Raw genomic sequence first — 24,998 nt, forward strand, 5'->3', positions numbered from 1 at the left:
TCTTACATATATAGAAAATCCTAAGGAATCCACTAAAAACTATTAGAACTAATAAACAAGTTCAGCAAAGTTGTAGGATACAAGATCAATGATAAAAGTCAATTGTATTTCTATACATGAGCAATGAACAACATAAAAATGAAATTAAGAAAACAATTTCAAAAGAATAAAATAATTCAAAATTTATATTCTGGAAACTACCATTCTTGAAAAAAATTAAAGACCTAAAATAAATGGAAGGACATCCATGTTCATGGATCAGAAGACTTAATGTTTAGACAGTGGTCTGAATGTTTATGTCTCTCTTCTCCCCCACATTCCTATGTTGAAATCCTAGTGCCCAATGTGATGGTATTAGGAGGTGGGGTCTTTGGGAAGTGATTAGTTCATGAGGGTGGAGCCCTCATGAATGGGATTAGTACCTTTATAAAAGAGGCCCAATAGAGCTTGCTATCCACCTTCCACCGTGTGAGGACACAGGGAAAAGGCACATGAACCAGGAAGAGGGCCTTCACCAAAAAATGACCTTGCTCGTCCCTTGATCTTGGACTTCCCAGCCTCCAGAACTGTGAGAAGTAAATTGTTGTTGTTTATAAGCCACACGGTCTATGGTATTTTTGTTATAGCAGTCTGAACAGACTAAGAAAGATGGCAATACCCCCCAAACTGATCTACAGATTCAATACAATTCTTATCACAATCCTAGCTGGCTTCTTTGCAGAAATTGAGAAGCTGATCCTAACATCCATATGGCAATACAACACACACAGAATAGCCAAAAACTTGTTGGAAAAAAAATCCAAAGCAGGAGGGCATATTCTTTCAGATTTCAAAACTTAGTACAAAGTAACAGTAATCAAGACTATGTGGGAGTAGCATAAGGATAGACATATAGATCATTGGAATAGAATTGACAGTCCAGAAACAAACCCACAGATTTATGGTCAAGTAATATTTGACAAGGATGCCAAGACAATTCAGTTGGGAAAGAACTGTCTTTTCCACAAGGAATGCTGGGAAAACTGGATATCCATATATAAAAGAGTGAAGTTGTACCCCTGCCTCACGTAATACGCAAAAACTAACTCAAAATGGATCAAAGACCTAAATGTAGGAGCCACTATAAAACTCTTAGAAGAAAACATAAGAGTAAATCTTAACAATCTTGGATTAGGCAATGGTTTCTTAGATGTGACACCAACAGCACAAGCAACCAAAGAAAAAATAAATAAATTGTACTTCCCACAAAATTAAAAGCTTTGGTGCTTCAAATGACAGGATTCAGAAAGTAAAAAGATAACCCATAGAATGGGGAAAATATTTGCAAGTAATACATTTGATAATGGTCTAGTATGCACAATATATAAACAACTCTTAGAACTGAATAATAGATAACCCAACTAAAAAATGGGCAAAGGATTTGAATAGACATTTCTCCAAAGAAAGATACACAAATGGCCAATAAGCACATGAAAAGATGCTTGACATCATTAGCTACTTGGGAAATGCACATCAAAACCACTCACACCCACCCACTAGGATGGCTTTAATAAAAAGACAGACAATAACAAGTATTGAGGAAGATGTGGAGAAACTGGAGCCCTCATACATTGCTGGAGGAAATGTAAAATGATGTAGCTGCTTTGAAAAAAAGCTCCCCTTGGTAGTTCCCCAAAAGGTTAAACACAAAGTTGCCATATGACCTGGCCCTTCTATTCCTTGGTATACACTCAAGAGAACTGAAAACATATGTCCATACCAAAATTGGGATACAAATGTTCCTAGCAGCATTACTCATGATAGCCAAAAAGTGGAAACAACCCAATTGTCCATGAACGGATAAATAAATAAAATGTGGTATTACATACAATGGAATACCATTCAGCAACAAAGGAAATGATGTACCGATACATGTTACAACAATGATAAGCCTTGAAAACATTATGCTAAGTGAAAAAAGCCAGTCACAAAGCCCCGCATAGTGTATGATTCCATTTATGTGAAATATTCAGAATAGGTAAATCCATAGAGACAGAAAGTAGATTAGTGGTTGCCTAGAGCCGGGGGAAGGAGGGAATTGGAAGTGACTACTTAATGAGTACACAGTTTCTTTTTGGAGTGATGAAAATGTTCTGGAATTAGACAGTGGTGACGGTTGCCTAATTCTACGAATATACTAAAAGTTAGTGAACTGTACACTTTAAATGGGTGAATTATACCTCAGTAAAGCTGTTATTAAAAAGAAACATCTCAGCTTGGACCTTTAATATCAGTCATTGCTGGATATTAAGTGGTTTAATATTTAAAAATTATTGATAATTTGTTAAGTATAATACATACCAGGACCTAGGAAAAATAAGTATGAGGAAAATATGGTCCCTGGCTTCAAATACTCTAAAACCTTGTAAAGGAGAATGAGACAATTTCACAAGTAATTCAAGGCAGGCTTTGATAAACACCATATGAAAGATATGAACGTAGTGGGCGGAGTCAGAAGGAGGATGAGGACACACCTACCCAGGGAGGGGGTGGGCCCAGGGAGGCAGCATTCGGGAGGGGTAGTTTTGAGATTGCATGGCTGCGACTCGCAGAACAGGAAAGAGGAAGTGGTAGAAGGGAATGTGATGTAGATGGCAAGTAGCAGAGGAAGAAGTGCAGGGCAGGGCAAGGCTGGGCCATGTTTGAGGTGGAGCAAGTAGTTTAACTTGGCTAAAGTGTAAACTGGTTGCTTCCATGCTGGGCCGTGCTGTGGAGACCCTGAATGCCGGGAAGAGTGGGTGGCATTTCAGGTCGACAATGGTGCAGTTTCTGAAGGTCTTTGATCTAGAGTGACATGTTCAGAGCTACTATATATGAAGATTTAATTCAGCAGTTTACGCAGAATGGATTAGAGTAGGAAGACTCTGGACCTCAAGCAAATTTCCATTTTTAGGCAAGGATTAGATATTGCAATGTTTAGGGTAAATTACTTGTATCTTCAGTTACTCAAGAATACTATAAGAAAATGCCAAGGAACACGTATTCATACTTGTAGTATTAGATGAACAATCTATGAGTTATAGCCAGGCAGATAACCATATTATCTGTATTTCTAGTGGGATAATTTTACTTTGTATGTATTTCTTTGTGAATAATTTTGAGTAGAGCAGATTTTTTTGGTTAATATTTTGAATATTGTTAATTTTTTCAGTAGTGTTAGTATTTCATTACAAGCTTACTGTTTTTTTCTTTTATCTTATAATTTCCAAAGTTTGCTGTTAAAAGGGGAGGCACTTCCAACTCTATAATGAATATTAGAGGCAAACAGAATGCATTTCCAGTAACAAGGCTTACATCAAACCACAGAATTTTAGAGCTGAATATAGCAGAACGCATTTTGCACACAGTCACCTCCATCTCAGAAGGAAGACATTCTCCCACTAGTGGCTGCTTACACAAGTTAGAGATAAATTAATATTAAAATTATCACTGCGATAGACATTGTGCCTCCACAAAACTCCACTAAAAAGGGTTACTACACATGGTCAACAGGATTCCTAAAAGTTTCAAATTTAATTCAATAGCTCTTTATGAATTTTAAAATTAGTTCCCCATGCTCTATAATCATTCACCTACTTCTTGTACAGATTTATTATCATAAATAATAATATCTCACATTCACATACTACTTTACAGTCCACAGAGCACTTGAACATATGTTCCCTCATTTGGTTTCTACAATAATTCTGTGAGGTAGCTGCTGTGATCAGCTCCTTTTTACAGATGGGGAAATGGAGCTCAGAGAGGTTAAATGACTTGCTTAAGATCACTGGATACAACTGGGAATCAAACTTGGTTCTGGCCACCAGGTTCACAGGTGTTCATTCTGCAGCCACAGACTAACTAGCGTAGGAAAAAAAAGAGGTGGCAGATTTATCACCATTTGGTTCTTTGCCAACCTAGGCAACAGTCAGCTCGGGAACAGTGAGCTCACAAACACGAAAGAGTCAACCTTCCAGGAAACACCAAAGGAGTTTACAGCTTTGATCACGCCTCTGAGGGAACTCAGAAAAGCTTTAAATGACCAAATTAATTACACATTCACTTACTGATTCACCAATTCATCAGGAATTTATTGAGCTCTGACTAGTTGTCAGGCTCCCAAGCAATTGTGTAAACGGGACATGAATTCTGCTCTTGGGGAGCTTGCCCTTCTGGCTCACATCAAAGTAAGAGATCACAGCGTGACCAGGGCATGGGACACCAAAGAGGGAGGGATGAATTCTGCTAGGGGTGGACAGGCTGGAGTCATCTGAGCTCAGCCTTGAAGGATGAGACACAGAAGTGGGTGGTGGGCATTCCAGCCAGAGAGGACAACATGAGTGAAGGCAGGAGGCACGAAAGTGTGTGCTTAAGAGCTGTGTGGAGAATGTTCTAGATTCATTTTTCTCATTCTTCTAATGACTGGAGAATTTTGTTTTGTCACTCAAAAAAATGCATAAAAAATAAACCACTCTGGGTCAGATTAGATTTTTTCCCCCAACAATTAAGTTATGTTGTTTATTATTGTGACTTAGCATACAAAAATAAAAATATATATTTGATATACCATGGCTTTTGTTAGAGGACGGGCATATAACTTTGGAAGAAAAAACATAATTTTTATCTCTTTATGCCTCGATAATATTTTGAGATGTTTATGTTTATTTTTCTTATTTATTTTTACCTTTGCCTTCCCTCTGATTCAAGAAGATTCCATTTTTTTGTTATCTCAGGGTAGGTATGTAATAGGGCAGAAAACAGAGGGAGACCGCACGTCTTTTTGGCTTTTGTATTCTAAACCAGAGATTGGCAAATGTTTTCTGTAAAGAGCCAGATAGTAAATACTTTAGGCTTTGCAGGCTATATGATCCATTCTGCAACTACCCAGTTCTGCCCTTGTAGTGCAAAAGCTGCCACAGACAAAGATAAATGAATGAATGTGGCTGTGTTCCAATAAAACTTTATTTATGGACACTGAAATTTGAATTTCATATAATTTTCATGTGTCACAAGATATGTACTTCTTTTGATTTTTTTCAACTGTTAAAAATGTAAAAACCATTCTTATCTTGTGGGCCATACAAAAACAGGGGGTATATTTGCTAACCTCTGTTTTAAGATTTTTTTTTATACGATGGCCAGTTCTTTTTGTTTTTTTTTTTGAGGAAGATTAGCCCTGAGCTAACTACTGCCAGTCCTCTTTTTGCTGAGGAAGCCTGGCCCTGAGCTAACATCCGTGCCCATCTTCCTCTACTTTATATGTGGGACGCCTACCACAGCATGGCGTGCCAAGCGGTGCCATGTCCGCACCCGGGATCCGAACCAGCGAAGCCGGGGCCACTAAGAAGCGGAACGTGCGAACTTAACCACTGTGCCACTGGGCCGGCCCCCCGTTTTAAGATTTTATTTATGATTTTGGATTTTATTTTTTTTTTCCTTCTGAGGAAGATTCGCCCTGAGCTAACATTTGTTGCCAATCTTCCTCCCTTTGTATGTGAGCTGCTGCCACAGCATGGTCACTAACAAATGAGTAGTGTAGGTCTGTGCTTGGGAACTGAACCCGGGCCACTGAAGCAGAATGCACCGAATTTAACCACTGGGCCACTGGGGCTGGCCCTGCCAATCTCAGTTTTAAATGCTTAATGCCATTAGGAGAATCCTAAGAGTTTTGTGAAGCAAGTGAGTGAATTTACCAACATAGGTAAGTTACTTGAGGAAGCTTAGAAGAGAATGGGCTTCATTTCTTGACCCCACTTCTACTTTGGCAAGAAGAAAAAGAGATCTGTGGGTCCTAGAGTGTTCTGCCATCCCTCCACCCCTGAAAAATTCTGAATTTGTTGCCAAATTAATGAGATTTCATTTAAAGATCTGGATTTTGGTCTTCTCCTGAAAAGGACAAGGGCAAATGGAGCCCACATTCATTCTCATATGGCAAAGCAAAGTAGAGACTGCCTTCCTAGGTGGGGCACAACTTCCTGCTCATCACCTCAGACCTTCCTGGCCTGTGTTCCCCATCCACAGTACCTGTCCAGCACCTATAAGCCTGTGGTCTAAGTTCTACTTGGCAGAGAATGATTTGTTTTCTTCTCTAACGGTACAATCTCCATTGAAACTAGTAGTCTTTTGGCCCTAGGGAAGCCATGCAGTGAAGAAGAATAAAAACATGGGCTTTTGAGTTAGAGAGAACTAGGCTGAAATCTCAGCTCTGTTCACTGTTAGGAGAGTGACCTTGGGCAAATTACCTCAGAATAGAATATACATAACCTGAAATGGTGGTTGCAATGATTATATAAGAGAATGCACTGAAAGCAGCCAGCACATACTAAAGCAGTCAATAAAAAAAGAATCACTATGATGGAGAAGTTCTTTGTTTTGTATCTTAATTTTAGATCTTGTCTTCATTGTTGACTTTTGTGGAAGGGCCTAAAGGATGAGCTTACAATCCATCTCATTTTATAGCAAAGAAATAAACATGCAGAGAGTGATGTGACTGCCCAAAGCCACATATTAGTGGTGGAACTAGGAAGAGGACCTGGATCTTTTAATTCTTGACTTGAGGAAATTTCTCTGTGCCACATGACCTCACTAAAGGTTCTGAATTCTTTTCATAAAAGCCTTTCATTTGATAGTCAAAAGATCTTCTAATGGAAAGAGCACTGACTCAGGTCTTCTGACTAACCCAATTACATTTTTTAATTATAACTTTAATTATAAAATAGTACAATGAAATGATGACAGTTATTAGTTGTTAAAGTTCTATCAGTTGTTGAAGTTATCCGAAGTACTTCTGTTCCAAGCTCACCGACACCATCGTGTGGTCAGTAGAAATAGTAATTCCAGCCAAATGAACAAGAAAAATCTGGAGCTATTTAAAGTTAATGATAAAGTATAGCAAGATAGGTAGATAAGTGTCAAATAACATAATAATGAGAAGTCACTATAATTATCTTATTTTAGGCCCTGGCTGATGGCCAAGGGAAAAATGATTTATCTATCTCAGAACAAATCTTTAATGAGACTGATAGATTATAATGGATGATTTCTCAAGCCTTACTCACAATACAACTCTTTGTTATAATGAAGAAAAATACTCAACATATGTGGCAGCTATATTATCTCAGATCTTTGCAGATTTTCCTCCAATATATACGATTATGAATGGTAGAGCATTCTGGGACTCTCTGAGTAGAACTGAATACAAAGGGACAGGAGCCAAGTTAGTCAAACCTGAAGGCTCTGCTAAAATGTCTTCTATCAAATGTAAGCACCAATCAACTGGTGGGAGCCTAAGTGAGGACATATTAGAGAGAACTTGATGAGCTGCAAATGTTCAGGGTGCTCTGGACATCCATTCAAGAGGGCAGGGTAATTTGGTGAGTTGGTTAAACAGAAGTAGGTGAGAATGCTTCTTTTCTACTAACAGGTTGACCTAAGTCAACAGGCAGTGCCCAAAGAAACAAAAATACCAGTACAGAAAATCGGTGACAAAAGCAATTGGATTTACGTTTTGTGCCACAAAGTAAGGATTTACTTTTTGTGCCAAAAAATGATTGAGGTATGCCAAAAGGTCAAGGGAACTGGCTTGAAGGGGCTCCCACTGGCTAAATCTGGAACAATCTGAGCATCAGAATAAATAAGAATGGCAATGGACAATAACCTATCAAATAATATCGAAATCCATGAGGCCATACTAATAAAAAACAAACAAATAAAGGGGGAAGAAGGGAGGGCACTTTCTTAGTTTGGAAGGCCCACTAATAAATGTAGAAGGAATGATGGAATTGTAAAAAATCACCACTTGGCAACCACATTAGTAATAATGGATTCAGGCAAGAACCATCAATGGATGATAAAATTAGCTGATGAAAGTTTGATGAGAAACAAGATATTTACACAGTCTTGAAGTATGCGCCCATAAGACATATGTATTAATTGCAAAGGGAAAAAACAGCAACTTCACAGTGGAGATGACACTTTAACTAAAAGTTTAAAGTTAGCATCACCAGCAATGAGACAAACAGACATCTTGTGTCACCTAATAGGACACATTGAGAAAAACCCAGCATCATTTCTGTGATATTCCTGCCAAAGATGCATAAACTGAATCTAAAATGAGAAAACATCAGCTAAACCCAAATTGAAGGATGTTCTACAAAATAACTGGCCTGTATTTTTCAAAAATGTCAAGGTCATGAAAGTTGAAGAAAGACAAGCAACTGTTCTAGACTGAAAGATAATAAGGAGACATGTCAACTACATGTAACCCATGATCCTGGATTGCTTCCTTTTGCTAAAAAGGCTACTTTGGGGACATCTGAAATTTGAATAAGATCTGTGGATTAGACAGTAACGCTGTATTAGTGTTAATTTCCTGACTTTGAAGTCTGCCTGTAGTTATGTAGGTAGGAGAGTGCTTTTGTTTTGAGGAAATACTCACTGAAGCGTTTAGAGGTAATGGGCTCTCACGTCTACAACTTACTTTCAAGTGGTTCATGAAAAAAACAGAGAGAGAAAAAGATAAAATAAAGAGTTTTAAAAATGTGATTAGATTTGGCGAAGAGAAACAAAAGGTTAAACTATTTGCCTATACCAGAGGATGGAAACTATAAATGGAACTTGGATTTAATGCTCGGAGGACGCAGTCCTTTTTTTTTTTTCTGTTTGTTTTATTAGCAGCTGTCCTTCATGACCATAGGCTTCTTTGAAACTCACCAAAGATTAGAAGATAGAGTGAAAAACTCAGAGGTGGAAGACTCGAGACCTGATTTGTAAAGGAAATTCTACCGCAACTATAGAAAGGTCATATATATAATATTTATATATATTCATACATAACATGTAAATAAATGTAAAAATAAAATAAATATAAATATAAAAAATAAGTAAATATAAATATTCTATGTATAAACCGATCTACCTAAATATTTCTCAAGCTGGACTTGGGTGAGAAGGACAGCTATATTCAGAATCTTGAAGTCTGTTCCTATTTAATCTTGAAAGCAGTCAGAGGCTTATTTCTACCATCAAACCAGAGAGACGTGCAGCTGAGTCTTAACCTTCTAAGTAATTACGGGCTATAGAATAGGAAAAACCTTGTATTTAATATTAAGAGAGCCATAGTAACAATAACGGCTACTATTCATTGTTGTGAAATAGTCCTTACATATTTGTTGGGAGTTCTATGGGTTAACTCAAACGAGACTTAAAACACACGGTGACATGATATCATGTCAGGATTTGCTCTTTCTGGGCAATGACTTATATGTAAATAAGATGGCAGACTGGTTGAGGCAAGGATGACTCACAGTCCAATGCAGCACTTTCCCCTCTGGCTGGCACGAAACCTATTCAAGTTTTAGATTTTCCTGCTGGGGCTCTATAGATGTCATTGTTGTTTATGGAAAGGATTATTCAACCCATACCAGCAATGTGAACTACAGGGGCTTGTATTCGCTTCGTAAAACAGAAACATGTAAAAGAAAAAAATAATTAAAATCATTCAATATTAGCAAGTTTTTTTCATTAAGGGGAAAACCCAGTGTGCTGCCATCAGAGCACTGTCAAGAAAGACTGGACAATTTCATTCAGAACCCTGGCAACTGTGAAGCCTCATAAGAAGACAACTGTAGTAGAGTATTTATTTCTGCCCTACATGTACTTAGAAAATCAAGCATATATTTCTGAGGTATTCAATCTAGGGATTAAATGGAAGATAAAATTAATGGATGCTATATATCATCACTGGTCTAATTAATCACCATATTGCATTTGGTAAGAGTCATGTTTTATGAATGTTGTGCTGAGTGTAAAACAAAACAAATCTGATAATAGTCCTGGCCTCCAGGAAGCCCTAACCTAGAAAGGTCATCAGCAGTCACTTGGAAGGGGCTGTCTCTAGCTGTCAAAACTACTGCTACAAAAAAAAAAAAAAAAAAAAAAAAAAAAAAATCACATGGTCATGTTTTTTGCTTATTCAGTATTTTCTTAGGGGTATTTCCCCTATCCCCAATTCCTAATTTTGTGGTTCATATGGGACTGATACAGTCCTCTCTCATTTTAAACTCTAGGAGTGGAGAAATGAGCTAGGTCTGACCAGTTAAGAATATCCCATCCCTTTGGTCACAGCGATTGGTTCAGGGATGGGCTCACAGGCTACTGGAGAATTCCTGAGGACTTCTGCTGAAATTGCTGGCAGAGACATGGTCCTTTTGTTGGAACTGTGAGCTATGAGAACCATGTATTGCCTAGAGATATCAGGGCCATCTTTGCCACCAGATGGAGAAAGATTATGTAAATGAAGCCGCCTCAGAAAAAAGCAGAGACAAGAGGGGAGAGACTGGGTCCCATGACATATGTTGAGCCCGTGGTTTGAGCTGTGCCTAAGGCCCAGAGACTTCTTACTTATATGAGCCAATAAATTCCCTTTTGTAGCTTATGTTAGCGTGAGCTGAATTTTTGTCACTTTTAATGCTCCTAGTAAACATAATTTACATACATTTTTTTCAAAATAAATCTGGAACCACATGAAATAAGAGTTCCTCTCTTCAAAGGTATAGGGGGAAATTATTCTTTAACTGTCAACTTAACTCTAGCATTCCAGATTTATTCTCTGAAGTCACAAATGCCATGCAACATGGCTGTATCATGAGTCAGGACTAGAATTAGCATAAAGCTCTTGTCCTAAGAGATCTACTACACAGAATCCATAGTGAACTGGAGCAAAGAAAACCAGGAATATAGAGACTGGCAACTTGCTAAAGTATTAAAAAGAATTTGAATACATTTGGGGACTATTGGGTTAACCAAATTAGAGATATCTTTACTGGGACTTCTCAAAGCCACATGTTTACTGATTGTAATTTCGTCTCTAAGAGGCTGCTAAGTTATACAGCATCTTCCAACAGCTTGAACACAGATTCTTTATCAAAAAGCGTTCTGAGAATACGCTTTTGGAAACATCTGACTATACATATCTCTTAAAAAATGGCTTATCTGTCCTGATCATTTTGCTTGATCTCTCTATTTTCCTTTGCATCTAACCATTTTTATGGTTTCAACTAAAACTTCATGCTAAAGATCACTGTAACTCTCGTTAGTTTGAAGCTCTAGTCCAATTATTTATTTCCAACTACGACTGCACACTGTCAATGGAATATCTTACCATTACCTCAAACTCAGCACATTCAAAATGCCTGAACCCAACCTCCTCTCCAACTTTCCTGATTCCTTCAATGATCTGCCATGTTGTCAGATTCCAAAGGAGAAACATCCATAATGTCTGCCTCCATGTCCCATATTCAGCCTTTCTCCATCAACTCACACCTGGCCATTACCTTGGCTTCATAGTTGCCCTGCTTCACTCGGGGTTCTCTCCCAGACTGCCCATCACTACCAAGTCCATCTTCCTAATACAGCCTTCACTATTATACTTTTCCAATTCAATGACCTTCAGCTGCTCCTAGGCATAGGGAACCTAAAAGCCTCATTGGGCCTTCACACAATCGAATTTCTCCTATTCAGGTGACTCCTTATTGCTCCACTCTTCAAAAGAAACCATTTGCTTTAGTTAAGTTTGTCTTACCATATGCTACAGATATGCTTAAGACAAACTAAGGGTTGCCTAGAAGGTGAGCTTCCTGTCAATTGCTTTTAAAAATGTTCTGTGCCAGCAAGACTGTGCTAAAATGAAACCACAACCTGTCTTCTGAAATCCCCCAGCCTGCGTGTTTCTGGTAACCCCGAGAGAGCTCTTACTCCTGCCTCTGCTCCAGTATACACTCCACTGTCTCCTTGGGATAGTTGGTGTTGGACCCGGATTTGCTCTCTGGGCTTTGTGCTTGCATCGAATTGGCTGTGATGTTTGCTCACAGCTCCTCTGGTATCTGTACCCAGGTCACTTCCAGATTTGTGGTGATCCAAGCCTATTGCACAATTCTTCCTCTTATTAAGGAAACACAGTGCTCATTCCTATCTACGACTGTGTCATTTTCTGGAATGCCTGAAATGCCCTTCCCTCTCCTTTTGAACTACCCAAATACTTAAGTAAAATAAAATAAAAGCGCCACCCAGGCCCCATCTCCTTCACTTATAAATTTCATCTGCATAGATACCTCTCCTCTGAACTACTACAGCACAGGGCCCCATCCCCCAGTACAACATTGAACTACACATTGTTTTGTACTACTTGCTGTTGTTTCATGACTGTCAGTCTCGTATCCCCAGTTATATAGTATAAATTCCCTGAGGGTGAAAACCATGCTTCATATCCAGTATTCCCCTCCCCACCCCATAGGGCCTACACTGATGGGTACAGAGTAAGTGCTCCACAAGAAGACTCTGGCTGTCTGATTCTCAAGGGACTTAAATATCTATTGTTTGTCCATAACTCTCATAATTCAATAGATGACAACTTGCCAACACCACAAAGAAAGTCTACAGCTTGGATCACTATCATCTCCCTAGGAAATTATAGTTTGTTGACTTTCCTGAAGCCATGTCTAGAGTATAAACACTGTTGTGAAAATCAACTAGAAATAGGGGGTGGGGGAGGGGTGGGCGGGGACCAACAGAGTTTTTAAGGATCTGAGATTCAACTAATATAGCCATTAGATTGTAGACATAATGATAGGAAAACCACTTCCCCATCAAAAAAAATTTATGATGACAAATATGTAATTATATTTGGACCTATGGGTATCAATTTTTGCTCGAAACTTGGGAAGGCCATTCATTAATAGAGATGGAAATTATACTTAAAAGTTTTCTCTCTATTCATATGTAGACAATTACTGGTAAATCAATTCATTTAAAAAATGCAGTGACAGTTATTTTGTGGGTACACAGACATGCCTGAAATAAGATTGATACTTGAATGCTTAAATGAAAACACGGGAACACGGCAGCACGGAAAAGAAAAGGAACTTCTAAGTGAATGAAATACCAGCTTCCTCTGGGACAGACCGGCTAGTCCAGTTCCTCTGGCTTTTGTGTCCCAGCCAGGCTTCTGTTCTGCGCTGCAGCCTGAGGGCTTCACACTCCCACTCCAGAAAGAGTGCACTTTTCTCTCTGGAATCCAATGCTTTTAGCAGTTTTTTGATGGAAGCAGAGAACACTGATGGCTCAGTTATTAGGCTATAGACCATGGTGGAAATATACGGGCTGTGCTCTGTCTGGAAAGTGAGCAGTAATTATATGAGAGAAGAGCCATTCTCATACCTCTGTCTTCCTCCCAGTAAATCCTACAGAGGTTCAAATGAAACTAGCTCTAGAAAATCATTTTAATCCCTGTCAAGTCTTGTATCTTTTAATGTGTTTAGCTTTTAAACTTTTAAATGTGTTATAGAAATGTGAGAGAACACATTGAACCAATGCAGTTCTAAAAGCTGACTTGGTTATGCAAAATACTAGCAAATGAAATGACCACAGATTTACCATAACCTAACTGTTAAAAAGGAATGAAAGAATTTTTCTATTTTTCTCTGAGCCACCTAACCTCTGCTTTTTTGATGTTCTTTTGCATTCTCGTAAATACTTGTAAATGAGGATATTGAGATAGGTAAAAGTTTGAGAAGCTCGCCTTCCCACAATTACAGAGCTACTGTTTTCACTGGCGACTAGAACTGACCATCACCCTTCTCAAATTCGAGAGGCATCAGTTTTTCTCTAAACACTGCACAGTGATTCATCCAGAGGAGAAGCAGTATCCACGTGTGGGTCCTGTCTTTCAATGCGCCATTTCTTAAACAGAGATTAAAGATTCCCAAGAGTTAACCTTCAGTGCTGGGGAAGGAAAGACATGAGATCATTGCTACACAACCATAAAGGTGTTTAGTGGTGACGACGGGACACCCAATCAACTCACTCTTCTCACCGATCACCCCACTGGAACTGTGACTGTTGCTCCCCCTTTCCTGCCAGAGACTCACTCTTCTAGAAACCAAGTTTAGGCCCTGTTACCTGGCTCACTTGAACAGCATGGAAATTTTGCAACATTTTTACCTATTTTATTTACTTATCAAAGGAAAAGAGTTAGGGATTTAAGAAATGGCATAAGAATCACTGAGAATTGTTTGCTATCATTAATATTAAAGAGCATCCAAAAGGATTCTCACTACTGCTTGCCACAGAGCTGCATAATATTACTTGGTCCCTCAGAAACACTGACTTCCATGGGAACCAATTTCATCTGAGGGGGTTATACAGGGACTAACGCCTAGCTTTAACTCCACAGGCATTTTCAGATTTTGGCAGGGGGAGGCATTCTGGACACCCTAAATACCTGACTAAACAGTCAAAGTTGATAAGGCTGCCTTGGCTGGAGAGCATGGTTGATAAAGAACACACATTAGAGAACCACTGACTCTGCCACTTCCTAGCTGTGTGACCTTAACGTCTCTAAGCTTCAGTTTCCCCATATGTGAATTACATACGTGGAACATTTTTTTTACCCCCAAATTATACCAAACGTTGAGACTTTTTTTTTCACTCTCTTACCACGTTAGCTTTCCTTACATTGGGAGTTTGTAAGTATTTTGAATTAGCTTTACACTTTCCATTTACTAGGAGCAACGAGAGATGACATGGTAGGTGCCGTTTACTGTTGTCAACTACAATTATTCCTGGCTTGGTAGCCATTGAGTCGTTTTATTTATTTATTTTTGTTTTTTAAATTAACAGGTTTTTTAATGTGTTTCTTTGGCATATAGATGTCCAATTGTTCTAGCACCATTTATTGAAAAGACTATCCTTTCTCTATTAAACTGCTTTGGAATCTTTGTTGAAAATCAATTGGCCATATGTCTCTGGGTCTATTTCTGAACATTCTATTCCATTCCATCGATACACGTGTTTATCCTTTTGCCAATATCACACCATCCTGATTACTGTAGTTTTCAAGAAAATCTTAAAATTGGGTAGTATGATTCCTCTAGCTTTACTCTTCTTTTAAAAAATTGTTTTGGCTATTTCAGCTCCTCTGCTTTCCTGTATAAATTTTAGAATCAGCTTGTCTATAGCTATAAAAAAATTCTTCTTGGATTTTGGTTAAAATTGTGTTAAATCAATTTGGAGAAAAATGACATCTTTATTACGCTGAGTCTTCCAATTCATGAACTCAGTAAATCTCTCCTTTTAGTTAGATGTTTTATTTCATTAGTGTTTTGTAGTATTCAGCATACATATCCTAAACATGTCTTGTTAGATTTATAGCTAAGTATTTCATTTTTAGGGGGAGCTGTGTGTAAACTGTATATACATATATTTAAATTTTGGTTCTTAATTATCAATTGCTAGTATATAAAAATATGATTGATTTTTGACCTTGCTAAACTCACGTATTAGTTGAAAGAGGTGGGTTTTTGTTCGTTTTGGTAGATTCCATAGGATTTTCTAGGTAGGCAATTATGTTGTCTACAAATAGGGATGGCTGTATTTCTTCCTTTCCAATCTGTACACTTTTATTTATTTTTCTTGCTGTTGCACCGGCTAGGACTTCCACTTTGATGTTGAACAGGAGTAACGGGTATATGGGTGTGGTCGTCTTTGCCTTATTCCCAATTTTAGGGGAAAAGCACTCAGTCTTTCACTGTTAAGTATGGTGCTAGCTGCAGGGTTTTTGCAGATGCTCTTTATCAGGTTCAGGAAGTTCTCTTGTAATTCTAGTTTGCTGAGAGTGCCCACCTCTGTTTTCAGGTGGTTTTGTCAAGGCCAGGAGATTCTGGAGGAAACACAGCCAGTTCAATGGTAGTTCAAATTCTGGTCTTCTTCCTCAATCTATCTGTTATCATTTATTTTCCAGAGACCTCAAATAACTGCTCCCTGCATCTTATCCAGATTTTACTACTGAATTCAGTGGGAGAGACAGGGTAGAGTGTGCTTACGCCACCCTATTCAGAACTAGAATTCCTAAGTTATTTTGAAGAGAAATAAGGAAAATTAACCAGTTTATTAAGTTCTATTAAAAAATATGGGGGGCCAGCCCCATGGCCAAGTGGTTAAGTTCATGCGCTCTGCTAGAGTGGCTCACTGTTTCGCTGGTTCTCATCCTGGGCGCAGACCCAGCACTGCTCATCAGGCCATGCTGAGGCGGCATCCCACATAGCAGAACTAGAAGGACCCACAACTAAAATATACAACTATGTGCTGGGGGGTTTGGGGGAGGAGAAGAAGAAGAAAAAGAGAAAAAGAAGACTGGCAACAGATGTTAGCTCAGGGCCAGTCTTAAAAAAAAAAAACGTATGTTTTTAAGTGTCAAGGATCCAAAGATGAGTTAGATTTAATCTCTGTTTCATACCTACTCTTATTCCTCTTGTCCACCTGATGAATTCCTACTTTTTATTATTCTAACCTAATGTTTATCAAAGTAATAAATGTAAATAGTTTCATAAGTTAAATAGTACTACAAGATGTATAACAAAAACAACAAGCTTGAGCTGCACCATCTTCACCTGCAATTCCCACTCCTCAAAGGTAGCCACTTCCAACTCCGCTTACTATGTCTTCTGCTATTTACCTTCATATTTCTAAATAATATTCTTATATTCTGTTTATTTTTAAATTTCAGATATTACCTGTTGACTTCCTACTATGAAAGATGAGAATAATTTCACCTCTCTCATTTTGAACACACATTACTCACTTTCCCTCCTCTTAGCCTCCTAATAGAGTATGTTGTAAACTTGGTTAAATCAATATTAATTGTCTACTTTATTACTACTACATATGTATGGTATTATATATTACTATATGTAGTAACAGACATTACTATATGTAATGATACATATTTCTATATTTCTAATTATAATACATATTACTATATAGCTAAATATATTATTACATACTATTAGTGTATATAATTTTTCATTTTCCAAGTAATGAATGTACTACTTATATAGTCTTTACTAATTCTTAGCTCTACTTTATTTATCTATCATTAATTGTTCCCCAAATTCTCAAGTAGAGCTGTGAACTCCTCTCAATATTACCAGTTTTTTCTTTTTTCTCAAGCTATCCCTTCTTTCTGGAACCCTGTTTTCCCAGTGTGCTCTGGAGTGGTTGTTTTCAGGCCTGCTGCACAGCTGTCATCCTAGAACATCCTTTCACGATCATATTGGGAATTCCTTTGTCTCTTCCCTGGCTAAAACCACTCATTGCACTCATGTCTTCCTCTTTCTGGGTTTACTTCCTCCTTTTGTTGAGAGAACATCATGCAGTAGCTTCTTGAGAAAGAATGAAAGTTTTTTGAGATTTGCATGTTTGATAACATTTTTAGTCTACTCTCATATGTGGTTAATAGCATGGCTAGGTATAAAATTCTAGGTTGGAAATAATTTTACCTTTAGTTTCCAATGCAACTGTTGAGAAGCCTAGCACCATTTGGCTTTCTAATACATTTTATATAATTTGTTTCCCACTTCTCCCAAATTAGAAGTTTTCAGCATTGTCTTTTTACACACAGGGTTCTAAAATTTCAAGTGGATATAGTTTGGGGCATGTGTGTGAGAGTGTGTATGTTTTTGATTCGTTATATTCAACACCTATTCTTTAGTTTAGTGAAATTTTCTTAAATTACTTTTTGGGTCATTCCCTGTCCTTTCATTTTTTCTTTCTGGAAAGACTTATCCTCTCCTTTCCATTTTCAATGTTTTTGTCTTTTGGGAGAGTTCTCTAATGTCCAATCCCTTCTATTGAATTTATTTATTCTACTATTTTTTAATTTCCAAGAGACCTTCCTTGTTCTTTGAAGGTTCCTATGTTAAAATAGCATGTTTTGTTTTACGGCTATAATATTTTCCCTTACCTCTGTGAGAATACAAATTGTCACTTTGTGAAATGCTTTCCTGTTTTCTGTATCATCTATATTTTCTCTGTTCGTTTGTTTTGATTTCCATCTTTAAGAGGCTATCCATTAATATTTAAGAATAAGGCACTAAAAAAATGGACTGAAAACTTTTTTGCATAAAGGCAAGGCTTGCCAATAAGTTGGTCTTCTTGTAAGGTTACTAAGGAGGAACTTTCAAATGTCAGCATCAGAAGGGCTTTTCTCTTGGGCATGTCAATTTTCAGAAAGGATTTTCCCAATATCCTGCTCAAGGGGTATAAATATGGATGCCAGCTTCATGGGATCTAAATAAGGGAAGTAGACTTTGACTTCATCTTCTTGTTGGCCATGTGGTCTCACTCCTGTCCCAAACTGTGCCAATCTCCATTACAGCTCCTGTCTTTTGTAAAGGTAGAGAAGAGTCAGCTGCCCAGGTACAAAAGACGGAGGAGAAAATCTGTGTCTAAATGGCCTCTATATAAACTTTCAATGACTCTTCGAATTTTCAGTGCCACCCCCATTCCAACCTTCAGAAATGCAAGGTGTTTTCAAGCCCTGAGGCTTTATGGACTTTGACAGAGTAAAGCAGCTTGCATCTTGTTGGCTTACCCCACTGGAGGAATGGATTTTAGCTCTCTCCACTTGCTAATTCAGTTACCACCCACCCATTTATTTTCTATCCTCCAAAGTGTTGTTGTGTCTCCAGTTCTCTTTGTCCTTGTGGGTTTGTACCTTTTTTGATTCTTTCTTGTTCTTTTACTGGGATTTTGGCAAGAGGAAAAACGAATCACATGTGTTTGATTTGTCAGGAGTTCCTTCCTCTTTCCTTAAAAACCAGGTTCAGGGGGCCAGGCCGGTGGCATAGTGGTTGGGTTCTCGCACTCTGCTTCAGTGGCCTGGTGTTTGCGGGTTTGCATCCCGAGCACGGACCTACACCTCACTCATCAAGCCATGCTGTGGTGGCATCCCACATACAAAATAGAGAAAGGTTGGCACAGATGTTAGCTCAGGGACAATCTCCTTCAAGCAAAAAGAGGAAGATTAGCAATAGATATTAGCTCAGGGTCAGTCTTCCTCACCAATACACAAACAAATAAACCAAAAAAACCCAGGTTCAGGTATTAGTTCATCTTGGAACCCCTTCCAAAGATAGAGTTAAGGTATTCTGTGCTATCCTCTGATCCTTTAATCCTGCTTCCATCATTTCCTTCACCACACAGCACCGTAATTTATTTGGTTATAGCTCCACAAGTTCCCTGGGTCTGCACCTGTATCTGATTTCTTTACCCTAGCAATACTGAGAGCTCAACAAATGTTAAGTAAATAAAGAAATAAATAAATGAATGGGTGAAACTATTCAGAGAGAGGTTAGAGTTGGCACCTGTGGCCTGACCTTGTGAGAAAATAGAAAATAAAAAGAGAGGCATTTTTAGAATGTGATAATGGGAGACAAAGAGCACTGGATACAGAAAAACTAAGAAAGACACCTCCAAATTTGACTTGTTCTTTACTATTCTCAGGACTCAGGCTAACAATGATGTATATTTTGCTGTGTGTTTTCTGGTCCTGTTCTAATTTGTCTTTTGAATAAGGCTAAACACTATAATCCTCTGCTGACAATTGTCCTATCATTGATTTCCTGCTTTTTTTCAAGCTGACAGGTTTAGGCACAGACCGTTTTTTCAATTCCTTTTTTGGGCCCGAAAGAACCTTTCCTAAACAGGATTATAAACAAACCTCACATTTTAACACCAAGATAGATGAAGAATTATGTAACTCATTGGGTCATAATTTAATATTAGGTGTTTGGGTAACACTGCTTCCTTTTAATTTGACTTGGCTTCCCATATAAGCATTAAAGAATTCTGTAGACCAGTATTAATTAAATTCTAAGTTTGTAATTTTTGTGAGTACTTTGTGTCAGGCATTAATGCACTTTATCCTTAGAACTTTGTAAGGTACAACAGTATTGTCTTTATACTATAATTGGAAAGTGAGGATTAGAAAGAATAAGTAATTTGCTGAAGGTCACATAAAAGTAGAATGCAGATTTGAACCCTTCAAATTTTATGCTCTTAAACAACAGGCTATACTGATTATGAATAAAATTACAATTTTATCTACTAATATAACACCAAGGTTTTATTTCTTCAGCCACTGTGATGTGTTGATTATACATAACTATACACATTAATGAGCTCAGAACCATAAAAATTCTAGAGCTATTGATTGTCAACATATTAACGGCATTTGACATCTCAATTTATAACCAATACATTACAGAATTAGTTTGTCTTCCTTATACTTTACATACATATTGCTAAGATTACTTCTTACTTGCTGATTATATGGTTAAACAATACACATTGGGGATATATTACCACATAAAATAATGATCTTAAGGTCTGTCATGAGAGAAAGGAGTTGAAATATTTCTGCTGCTGATGCTTTGAAAAGCAATTTCCTAAGGTTAAACCTTCCCTAAAATGTGAAAGTTAGATGATATTTCTATTTTTAATATTAGTTTAAAACTCTATAATACCCACAATTTTTGTAATTTATAGGGTTATCATTTTTGTTGGATATGCACAAAAGGTTAATGAAAGCTCATGACCTCCCTAAAATCATAAGCTTGTTGATTTGTTTGTCTTAGGGAGGTGGCTGCTGATTGAATTTTAGTTATATTTAGCAATTACTAACAAAGTTGTGATCCAATGGAAGCACTACTTCTGGAGGAATGTAAAAATCAACCGGCAATTTCCTTCCTAAATAGTGTTTATAAGAAAAGAGGCTCTTATGCATGAACCCATGAGTGTCATCCTACATGAGTGCAGACTTCTGTCCAATTCTTTGCTCAGACTGAATTCCTGGTTCAAGAAAAGCATTGCCAATCTGTAACTGGGACAATTGCAGGCTTCAACGTTGCCCGGAGATAACATGACACCATCTTATCTGTATTCTCAGTACCCCTTTCCCTGTTCTGTTTTTTTTTAATTTTTTTAAAGATTTTATTTTTTCCTTTTTCTCCCCAAAGCCCCCCGGTACATAGTTGTGTATTCTTCGTTGTGGGTTCTTCTAGTTGTGACATGTGGGACGCTGCCTCAGCGTGGTCTGATGAGCAGTGCCATGTCCGCGCCCAGGATTCGAACTAACGAAACACTGGGCCGCCTGCAGCGGAGCGCGCGAACTTAACCACTCGGCCACGGGGCCAGCCCCCTTTCCCTGTTCTTTTGCCTTTCTCTCTCCTTATCCACATTTTCATTGTCTTATTTCTCAAAGACCTGGTGGTTAGGTAACTCTCATAATTCTCCTTGGGGAGTCAGTTAAAGGCTTAATCAAGCCAGCGGCATGCTTGTGCCAGATTGTAATAGCCTGCGAGAGATGACTGCTAAATATTCATAAATTTTTTTTTTTTTAGATTTTTTTATTTTTTCCTTTTTCTTCCCAAAGCCCCCCGGTACATAGTTGTATATTCTTTGTTGTGGGTCCTGCTAGTTGTGGCATGTGGGACGCTGCCTCAGCGTGGTTTGATGAGCAGTGTCATGTCCGCGCCCAGGATTCGAACCAATGAAACACTGGGCCGCCTGCAGCGGAGGGCGCGAACTTAACCGCCCGGCCACGGGGCCAGCCCCAAAATATTCATAAATTTTGCAAGCAGATTATTAACCTTTGGTAGCTTAAAGTCAGCCATGGTGGGAGTATTCACACCATGGGAATTGGCACACAATACAAATTGCCTTACCCCCACCCCTAGAGAGCTGGTTCATCAGCACACCACTGGGTATTACACTCCCCAGGGATCTTGCATTTTCATTAAGTACTCCTGAAAACTTTGTTCGAAATCCAGATTCAGAACAAATTTCTACGGCTGGGATTTCTCTAACAGGAGCAAACAATGGAAAAATCATTAGAGGCATTGCCCAAATGTTACTACATAGGCAAATAGCTAGACTATCTTGCTGTAAACCAGCTTGGCTGACATATCGCTAGAAGATATGGTAGAAAATTATAAATATTCAAAAAAAAACCAGCATTGCCTTTTTGGGCCAAGGAAGATTCCCAAAAACGTATGTTCATATAATAATCCCGTAAAATATGGACTGTTCTATAACAATGACCGATTGAAGCAGCCTGTTAAGTACTTTCAGAGTTACTGACCAAAGCAAAGAATGCAGAGCAAACCTCCTCAGAGGATCTGGAGACAACACAGCCTGTACACCGAAAAACCAAGTTTACTAACAGAGCACCAATTAAATAATCTAGTGGTTTCCAAAACTGAAAGTAGGCCTTACCATCTTTAAAAAATCCTAACTGTTGGTCTAGTGGTTAAAGAAATGGCCAGGCTTAGTTATCTAAGTATAGCAAACTACATTTACTCATATTCCTGTAATTTCTTCTTTAAAAGAGAGTAAAAGAGGAGTGTTGCTTGAAATAAACAAGTTATCCTTTCTCTGTATTTTTGTCTATGCCTCTCTCTCTCTTCAAATATTTACTGTGCCTACTTTGTACCAGGCACCAACTTGATTACAAGGATGAATAAGTGCCAGTCCCACAATGTGCTTCAAAGATTCTATCTACTTTTAAAGTATATAGTTAAGGAAGTATTATTCAAAGGCCTCAAAGAGATCCTGTATATATAAGTGTAATATATGCAGGATTAACTTTCTGATTAGTTTATTGTAATTAGACAATAACATTTGAAAGCTGTAGCCTTTTAGCCTTTTTGCTCTGACAAGAATAGTCACCAGGAACTTTTTAGAGAAGATGATTTGATTTCTAAGGAAAACTGTGGTGTAGCTTTAACAGCCTTCTTGGAAGGAATCCAAATGTAATTAAAATATGAAAAATATGCTTGATAAAGAACACTATGAAGCATAGTCAGAAAAATTTTGACATAACCTATGATTCTGAAAATATGGAATCTAAAAATAATAAATATGAATTCTTAATAATTGGCTCTCAGAACTACAGTAAAGGGATACTTCAAGTTTGTTGTTAAAGTTGTTTACTATAAGAAAGACACATGTTCCTATCAAACATGTAAAATTAATGAACATGTTTTATAGCAGAGCTCAAAAAATACTCTCTTGCAAGCTATACTCATTAAGGAGAACTATCAACGAATTCATTAAACAAAAACAAAAATGCAAAGCAACAATGGCTTCAAAGCTAACAACTCTAGAAAGCAAAATGTAGCAAAGACATAAAGGATAGTGATAAGCATGTAACTGACATAGTTTATCTAAACATAGACACTTCTTTTGCTATCATGCAAAGGAATCAGGGAAATAGGAAGGTCAACAAATGGAGGATGGCTTGGCAGGTTGTTTGCCTGGCCTTCACTGCTGACCTAAAGTAGCATCTGATGACCAAAAGGAACCACCCAAGACAGGCATGTGTAAACCTCCCATACCAGCAGGCCTGGGGCTGCCTCTAACTCCTGGAGTGCAAACCAGGTCCTTTAATTTCTATGATGTAAAGTAAGTCCATTTGGCCACTAGATGGAGATCAGGTTACTCTGCCAGTGACAAGGGAAGCTGCTGGCAGTCAGCAAGCAGTAAGTATGGTATGGAGAATCTCTTCTCCTTTCTTGATATTTCTATGAAAGGTATTTTCCAAGCTCCAAAATCAGGAGCACATTTATGTTGAATAAAGGGTCCATACATGAGAAATAGATTAAAGGATCAAAAAGTAAGGGAACTGTAAAAGAAATGTAAAACATTTTTTCTTGTTATTATGATTACCCCTGGAATGATTCCTATTTAGATTCGATTGTGCAAACAACTTGTAAATAATAACATGCGCTGGTCTCAATAAGAGCAATTCAATATGCTGTCTCATTACTCACCAAACAGCGAGAAGGAAGAGGGGAGTTATGACCAAAAATGAAAACAACGGCAGAGCATTTGGACAATGAATCCTGTCTGTTTAGACATAAGCAGTGTACTCACAATTTGTTTCTCAGTTGGAGTAGGTATATAAGTATACATTTTCAATACCAACCAAAATGGATCAAGACATCAGATATGGAAGGAGAATGTTAGATAACATCTACTCTAATTTTCCTCATGGAACTATCATTCAACACTGAATTATGCAACTTTATCACTAAATAAGTCTGATTTCTATTGTAGCTGAACTTCAAGCTGGAGACATACAGTTACACATATCCTGGAAAATGTTAGATTTAGGGAAGGATCAAATGTTGCCCTGCATAATATAGCTGAATATTTTGATTATTCTTGAGGTGTTAGGTACTATAATTCTGTTCATTTTTAACTTAATAACCATATGTTTTCATTCAATAAATACTCAGTTACATAAAAACAAATTAATAATTTGTGACAGTTTAAAAGAATTCCGTTTGTTATCAAATAGCTTCAACGACCAGTGTAATTTAGTATGAGAGTATGAGCAGAAAGAAACATATTAGTCACCTATTGTGTAGCAATCATTATGGTAGGAGCTTGGAATACGAGACGCACAATAGAGTCAGGGAAGTCATAGGAAGAGAAGAGCTACATGCTTAAAACAGAAATAGGGGCTAATTTTCACAGCAGTCAAGACCAGTTATCAAAATTATGAGTGAAAATCCTTTTTAAAGTTCTGTCGTAAAAGATAAACTTAATTTTGGCCAGAAATCTTGGCCATAGGAAAAACATGATCTTTGATCTCTATAATACATGAGAAATTGAAATAAAATATAAGAAATTCAAATATAATAGCATTTACTATTAGGTATCAGTCACCATATTGAAAATAGGAGCTTAATTCAAAGGGAGAAAAAACTAATGTTTAGAATAATAAAAGAAACAGAACCATAATTAAATAATTTTCTAATTATTATTATGGATAGTGACCAACACTCAGTCTGTTGCTGTGACAGATCCATTGCATTTAATGACATGTTTATTTTAGAGCAATGCATTTATTTTAGCTTAATTAATATATTCATACTCTCAAAAAGATTTGAGGTTGCTTGCCTACCTGGGTTTGTGACTTTCAAAATATTCTCCTAAGCTTCTAAGAATCTTAGAGAAACATGTATTATTCATTCACAAGTATATATATTCCTCCTTTAAAAAATCACAAAAATAACCATATAAAATAGTAATTACTAATCAGGTATCAGTGGAACAGTTTGTGGAAATTTCTTATC

At 37.6% G+C, this 24,998-nt stretch overlaps 1 protein-coding gene across 2 annotated transcripts in view; it reads right to left on the reverse strand.

The window, feature by feature from the left end:
- The window catches only part of VWA8 (von Willebrand factor A domain containing 8), a 357,132-nt gene that overhangs the window by 72,349 nt on the left and 259,785 nt on the right, over nucleotides 1–24,998 (reverse strand). The gene's annotated exons all lie outside the window — the stretch shown is intronic.

Source organism: Equus quagga, chromosome 6, assembly GCF_021613505.1.
Source record: "Equus quagga isolate Etosha38 chromosome 6, UCLA_HA_Equagga_1.0, whole genome shotgun sequence".
Taxonomy (NCBI): Eukaryota; Metazoa; Chordata; class Mammalia; order Perissodactyla; family Equidae; genus Equus; species Equus quagga.